Below are 7814 nucleotides of genomic sequence, written 5' to 3'. Positions count from 1 at the left end.
TAGTAGTTGAGTGGGAGGGGTGAAGTAAAGAGATGCATATGCCTCCTCCTATTTAGTTTAATTATCTCAGTATTGCATTCTAATTTCATGCAAACTTGTTGAAACCACAAATGCTCATTACAAGTTTCCCTCAAAATCACTTACTCAAAAAATAGTTTAAGTATTAATGCCAAATGAATAAATTTGGTAAGTGGCTTTAAGAAGTAATTGATGTTATGCACTTGGATTTAAAAAAAATCATTTGTCATGTAGGAGATTCTCACTGAAAACCAGCTCTACCACTGACTGCAATAAATTTGCATGAATTAAAAATTCATGAAGAATAAACTGAAAGGACCAAATAATCCAATCCTATCCTTCCGGTAATATCTTTTGGAAGCATTTACCAGTTAAATGTTCTGAAGAATGACACTGTCATAATGAAACACAATTTCCACTTATTCTGTTTATGAATGGAGGTTTATCTTATGAATCTAAATGTCCTCAAAGTTGATTCTTTGCACTACTTGGAATTAATATTTAATTACTAGTTCTTCGTATATTAAAGGTTGACGAGTTCACGTCTGCATGTCTCAACAGTGCGCATGCCTCGATCAGCGCGGCATGACCTAACGGGGGGAGGGGTCGGTGGACGGATTCGGGCGGAATACACGTGATTTGCGCGATGACGTCACTCGCCAGCAGGTAAAATGGCGTCCTGCAATGAAGCAGGAAATAATGTCAAATTTGTCTAGTTTCAATACCAAAAAGTTATTTTTTTTCGGAATATCGAATCAAACGTTCCAGAAGATAGAAAACTCCTGGGTGAGTGTTGGGTCCGCTGGCAGTAGGCGTTGATTGTTTGGTTGTGAGGAAGTGCAGCCTTTACCCTGTCGGTTAAAGGTACAGAGTCACTAGTCAACGGGTAGAAGTAAACTTAAACCCGCAGACCGTAAATACTGCGATCTAGTCCTGAAACCGCCCTGCAGTTCATTTCTTCAGCGTCAAACACCTCTCTTAGCACGGTAGTGTCCCAACACTGGAGCTTCTGTTATTGATTGGGATACGAGGCCCTTCGAAACGCCCCGTTGACGCTTCGCAGATCATTTCATCAGCCAACATTAGAAAAGAGATTAACAACCGATCACTTTGGGTAATCTATAATTATGTCCTAAATATTACGTTTTTATTTAACACTCTGTCTGGATTGCCTGAAATACGTAAGTTTTCTATTTTTCTCCTTTCGTCTGGTTCTTAAATATATTATGGAAGTGAAGCAAGTGATAAATCATAATTGAAGGAACGTTTCCAACAAAATAACATTTTTAATTGCTAGAAAAGTTATCTCGATTATGTTTTGCTGATGATCTTTTCAAAGTTTCATTTTGTAGATTGCTGCAGTGCGAAAAGTTTTTTACGTTGATGTTCCTTCTTTATATCCCCGGTATCTCCCTATATAGGTGACAGAATTTTGAATTTTCCTTTAACAAGTCTCGCAGTTTCTTTGTAAATGTTCTTTGAGAGGGATTTAAATTGCTTTCTCACAAGTTCATAAACCTTTATTAGGTCGCTGCCAGGAAATACAATATTGGATTTCTAATAGCTTGATTTCTCTTATTCCCTGGATTTAAATCTCACATTTGGTTAGGGTGTTAGGAGCCACAGGATCCTTTGCAGTGGGATTTCGCCATTAGTTAGTATCTTCAGAAGAGGGATAATTACATTCTTTTTTCCTTTCTATCTGCATTTGATTTTTTTCTTTCTTTTTTTTTGCTTTTTACTTATTTTAACCACATTTTATCTTTGTCTCCTTGTGATTATTTATTTTACCTGGGATTTTATTTATTCTTTATCTTTCTGTTTTTCCTTGGTTATCTGATACTAGCATAATGCATTTTTGTTTGCATTTTCATGGTTCAGTTCCCATAGTGATAGATTAAGAATAATAGGTTTATACTTGATTTCTGTATTGCTTTGTTTCTTATTTTCAAAATTTTGGCAATCCATTATAAGGAATTTATATATAGAAAAACCATTACATGATTTATTGGAAAGGCACACAACAGATGATGAAATCATCGGTTTTGGGAATTGGATGAGCTTTGATATTTTCAACACACTGTACTCATGCTGGTAGTCTATTGTGATCTGTATACTGTAATGGGAAAAGTAATTGTGGTGTAACATCGTCAATGAAACAGTTGTAAGCATAGACTAGACTGAGCTTACAGCTGGGTTGACATTGCCCATTATTGAAGTTATCACCCCAGTAGGAAATTTAAGAGTTGAGGCAATTCACAGTGTTATTAATATTAATTCCACTGTCAAGAGTGCGACCTACCGACTGCCTACTTACGCTGCTGGCATTTAGGTCCTCCTCTCCAGTGGTGTTCGGGGCTTCCTTCATCATGTCAGTAGCTCGGTTTTTACTGCTGTCAGTCATGCAGGGCCTGCATGGAGGCCTAGGAGTACTGTCACACGCAGATGTAGAGGATTCTTCATTGCTGTTTCCATAACAGGTTTCTTCACCAGTCAGGGTTGTAAACTGTGAGCTGAACTCCACAAACTTGGTGGACCACTCTTCGCCTGGCCTCTACCCTTTCACCTGTTTGACATGGGTGATCCTACCAAGAACCAAAGCATAACGCCCTGACTCCAACCACCATAGCTGTCTGGGTCATTGAAGCACGCAAGCCTCCAAACCCTACGGCAAAGTTGTAGTCCTCTTGGAGTTCAAGAGTGTGAAGTAAAGAAATGAAATTATGATAGTGTATTGTGTCTAGGAACTCTGCAAAAAAAAAAATAATGTATGCATTGAATATCTGTGATTTACAGTAAAGCAATGATTGAAGTGAAAAGGGTAAAGTGCCACAGAATATACAAGCTAATATTTCCATTAAGAAGTCAGATGCATCTTATTAATGAAAATCTTTTTCCTCCAGATAACTCATCACTTGTTTGTCCAGCACCATACCACAAATGGAGCAAATGCTGATGTAAAATGCAAATTGTATAGTTTGTGAGTTAATGGAGCATTTTAGTCCAATTGATTGAAGACAGAGCGGGTACACAATTCACACTGAATAATCAAAAATGTAAGATAATTCACCTCTACTAATTGTGGATATTTGCATTTTTATATATGTGCAGTTTCTCAAATAAGAAAATTGCATTAATCCAGATTCTCAGTAATTCAATGGCTCAATTTAATTCCTGGGAATGTATAATATACAATCTGAAATCCTCACTGTTCACAGTCATTCATGAAACAGAAAATAAACAAAGAATAAATGACAGAAGATGTTAGAACCCCGAAGTCCCCCTGTGCTCTCCTATGCATTAGATGCAGCAAGGCATCAACCCTCCCCCGACCACTTGCTCCAACAAAAAGCATCAGCCCGCCCCAACCAACCATGCAAGCAATAGCACACCCCCAGACACCATGATCTAGAGTCCATCAAAAACTACGGACCATCCCAACATTTCGACTTCTTAACAGGCTCTCTCTCTCTCAAATGGGGGGAGAGAGAGCGAGATCACTCCAGCCACAGCAAGAGGGGAGGGAAACAGCTCTCTGTTTCGATGCTACAATCTTTATTCAGGTTCCCTTGACTTGAGACTCACCATGGAGAGAGTGATCACTCGAGTACAGAGGCCTCCGACAGCTGTATCAATCTTTAACAGTGCTTGCCAGAGCAAAGGGCACACATCAAAAGCATTAGCTGTAAAGCATTTGAGGATGGAAATGGGTTTATTATTGCCACATGTACTATTGTACAATGAAAAACGTTGTTTTGCGTGCCATCCATACAGTTGATTTCATTATGTCAATATATTGAGGTAGTGCAAGAGAAAAGCAGTAACAGCATGTAATAGTTACAAGAGAAGTGCAGTGCAGGCAGACAATAACGAGCAAGGTCATGACAAGATCGACTATGAGGTCAAGAATCCACCTTGCTGTACAAGGAGACCATTCGATCATCTTATAACAGAGGGATAGAAGCTGTCCTTGAGCCTGGTGGAAAGTGCCTTCAGGCTTTTGTATCATCTACCCCGGGAGAGTGTGAAGAGATAATGTCTAGGGTAGGTGGGGTCTTTGATTATGTTGGCTACTTTACCAAGGCAGTGAAAAATGTAGAAAGAAATGCAAGCTATGAAGAAGAGGCTAAACTGTGTTTGAATAGTTTTTATTTTTTTATTTTATTTAGCGATACAGCACTGAGATTTAGAGATTCAGTAACAGCTTCTTCCCCTCTGCCATCCTGTTTCTAAATGGACATTGAACCCATGAACACTACCTCACTCTTATTATTTCTGTTATTTTCGCACTACTTATTTAACTTAACTATTTAATAGATATGTATATACTTAATGTAACTCCGTTTTTTTCTATATTTATCATGTATTGCATTATACTGTTGTCACAAAGTTAACATATTTTGCGACACATGCCAGTGATACTAAACCTGATTCTAATTCTGAATAATACGCATAAAATGCTGGATGAACTCAGCAGGCCAGGCAGCATCTATGTGCTTTTTTTCCATAAATGCAGCCTGACCTGCTGAATTCCTCCAGCATTTTATGTGTGTTGCTTGGATCTCCAGCATTTGCAGGTTTTCTCTTGTTTGTGATCTGTTTCTGAATAGGCCATTCCAGCTGCACTGCCCAGCAACCCCCAATTTAACCCTAGCCTAATCGTGGAACAGTTTAAAATAACCAACTAACCTACTAACTGGTATGACTTTGGACTGTGGGAGGAAATTAGAGGTCCCAGACAAAACCCATTCCTTCCAGAGGAAGGACATATAGACTCCTTACAGATGATGTCGGAATTGAACTCCAAACTCCGATGCCCAAAGCTGTAATGTCATCGTGCTAACTGCCACACTACCATGATCAGAACTTTTCTTGGCATCGTATTTTGTTTTGAAAGGGTTGAGAGAACCTAGTCTGGTTTTCTCGGAATGCACTAAACTTAGTTTGGCAGCTTCAGAATAGTTCCTGGGGGGGATAAAAATGCTAATTGCTTTAGTTGAGAATCGAAAAGGTCCAAAATATGTCCATCTTGAAAAGTTGCCAGCTGAGTTGATGACTTGCGTTTCACCCTTTGGCTGTTGGAGCCTTGTATAGGCAACATATGTTGGACCTTTCAGTATTTTAAGTCATTGTTTTCATGTAAGCAGAGTTTAAAATAATTTATTCATTTAGTGATGTAGCATGGAGTAGGCCCTTCTAACCCTCTGAGCCATGCCACCCAGCATCCCCCGACAACTCCGATTAACCCTAACCTAATCATGGGACAATTTCCTATGATCAGTTAACCTGTACGGTACGTCTTTGGACTGCAGGAGGAAACTGGAGCACGTGGGGAAAGCCCACACATTCCATGCAGAGGACATACAGAGACTGCTTTCTGGAATTGAACTCTGAACTCCAGAATGCCCCAAACTGTAAGAGCGCCGCACTAACTGCTATGCTAAAGGCACCAAATAACTCAAATTTAAGATGAATAGTTTTCACCTGAGGGAAACTACTGATCGAATCTCATTTAAGTGTTTTGTATTTAACAAAAACAATCTAATGACTTGCAAATGTGTGGCAAGACAATGATAATATTTGTACTCTACTTCAGGGTATATAGGTAAGATGAGTGAAGGGGCAAAAGGCAAATGGAGTTTCATGTAGCAAAGTATGAGGTCGTGCACCAGTAGAATTCAAGAGGTAGACCGTTACCTAAATAGATGCTGCAAATGATTGGGCGCAGAGGAATCTATGTATTCTTGAGGAAACTGACTATGCAGGTGCAAACACGAGAAGGTCTGAAGATGCTGAAAATCCAAATGGAGGTGTATTATTTCAAATTTACAGAATGCAGCCTCACCTGAAGTACTATGTAAAGTTTTGGTCAGCTTATTAGAATCTGAATACAGTACAGTTATATTGTCGACAGGTATGGATAATTTTAGTTATAGGATTGCATTCTAGATAGTTCTGAAAAATGTGATGGGCTTTGTGTGATCACTCTTATTCTACTAAGCATAACAAAATAGGGCTATTGTATGGAAAATGAAAAATAATTTCAAATATATAAACTTGGCTACAGTTGCCTTACTCCTGTGGTTTTAAAGAAAGCCTGTCAACAAAGGTTTAATGTTTCATTACTTTTTATTGCTACTAAAATTCTTTTGAAAAATGTATTTTTGAAGTAATATTAAAAAATGTTGAAGGTATTCTTCTCTTCAAATTTTTTGACACTTTGAAGCCTCTTCTTAAAAAAAAGTAATTGGTACAGGAACATTCCTTTCAGCCAATGATGTGTGTGATGACTAGGATGCCAAGTTAAATTAACCCCACCTGCCTGTTTATGTGACTGTCTAATTTCCACTTGTTTGCTATTATACTCCTTGTAGTACTTCCCCTTGTAGCATATTCCAGATACAGTCTTTGTGTAAAAGAAACTTGTCTTAAATCTGCTTTAATCTTGCCCCAGCCCCTCTCTCCAGCTTTAATGCTGTGCCCTCTAGTATTTGATATTTTCACTCATGCCATTCTAGGAAAAAAGATTACTTATCTATCCAATTTTTGCTTCTCAATTATTTTGTTTTGTTCTCAGTCATCTCTCAGATGTCATGTTTGCCTGGTCCTTTGATTTTCCTCCTTTTGAAGTGACCATTCCTGAAAGTGAAGCAATATGCCTGAAATTTTCTCTTTTTTTTCAGAGAAAGAGAAATTGCAGTTTCATAAAGCTATTCAAAGTTCAAAGTGAACTTGAACGGTAGTGTAGTGGTTAGCACAACCTTTTACAGTACCAGCAATCTGTGTTCAATTCCTGCTGCTGTCTGTCTGTTCTTCCTGTGGCCACATGCATTTCCTCTCACAGTAGGGTAATTGGTCATTGTAAATTGTCCCATGATTAGACTATGATCAAACTGGGGGATTGCTGGGCAGTGTGGCTCAATTTTTAAAAAAAATAACTAAGTTTGTACAATATGTCACCATACACTACCGAACAAAGAAATACATTATAATCAATGAAAAACTCAATTAGTTTAATATGAGAGTCATATGTCGTGAAATAGATTTTAAAAAAACATAGTGTGGTGGCGTACGGAGGTTCATTGTCCATTCAGAAATCTGATCGTGAAGGGGAAGAGGCTGTCATAAAACGTTGATTGTATCTTTATGCAGTTGTAATTTCCTCCCTGATGGTAGCAATGAGAAATGAGCATGTCCTGGGTGATGGAGTCCTTAATGATGGATGCTGTCTTTTTGAGACATCGCCTTTTGAAGGTGTCCCGGATGCTGGGGACACTAGTGCCTATGATCAGGCTGACTGAGTTGACAACTTTCTACAGCTTTTTCCAATCCTGTGCAGTAGCCATTCCATACTAGACAATGATGCAACCAGTTAGAATGCTCACCATGGTACCTGTAGAAATTTGCGAGTGTCTTTGGTGACATACCAATTCTCCTCAACCTTCTAATGAAATATAGCTGCTGTACAGGATAGATTCGAGTACAGGAGCAGGGAGGTACTACTGCAGTTGTACAAGGCCTTGGTGAGACCACACCTGGAGTATTGTGTGCAGTTTTGGTCCCCTAATCTGAGGAAAGACATCCTTGCCATAGAGGGAGTACAAAGAAGGTTCACCAGATTGATTCCTGGGATGGCAGGACTTTCATATGAAGAAAGACTGGATGAACTAGGCTTGTACTCGTTGGAATTTAGAAGATTGAGGGGGGGATCTGATTGAAACGTATAAAATCCTAAAGGGATTGGACAGGCTAGATGCAGGAAGATTGTTCCCGATGTTGGGGAAGTCCAGAACGAG

General features: G+C 38.9%; 1 protein-coding gene across 2 annotated transcripts in view; it reads left to right on the top strand.

The window, feature by feature from the left end:
• The first annotated feature begins 664 nt into the window (after window positions 1-664).
• ubap1 (ubiquitin associated protein 1) overlaps window positions 665-7814 on the top strand; it is a 56490-nt gene continuing 49340 nt past the window's right edge. The window contains exon 1 of one of the 2 annotated variants that reach the window (XM_063042746.1): window positions 665-804. The gene's annotated coding sequence lies outside the window, so the exon portion shown is untranslated. Of the gene's footprint in view, window positions 805-833; window positions 1133-7814 lie in introns of those variants that run through there. The other variant, XM_063042747.1, reaches the window with a different exon arrangement.

This window comes from Mobula hypostoma, chromosome 3, assembly GCF_963921235.1.
Source record: "Mobula hypostoma chromosome 3, sMobHyp1.1, whole genome shotgun sequence".
In the NCBI taxonomy this organism is placed as follows: domain Eukaryota; kingdom Metazoa; phylum Chordata; class Chondrichthyes; order Myliobatiformes; family Myliobatidae; genus Mobula; species Mobula hypostoma.
The sequence above is the reverse complement of the archived record's forward strand: the minus strand, read 5'-3'. Positions and strand labels throughout refer to the sequence as shown.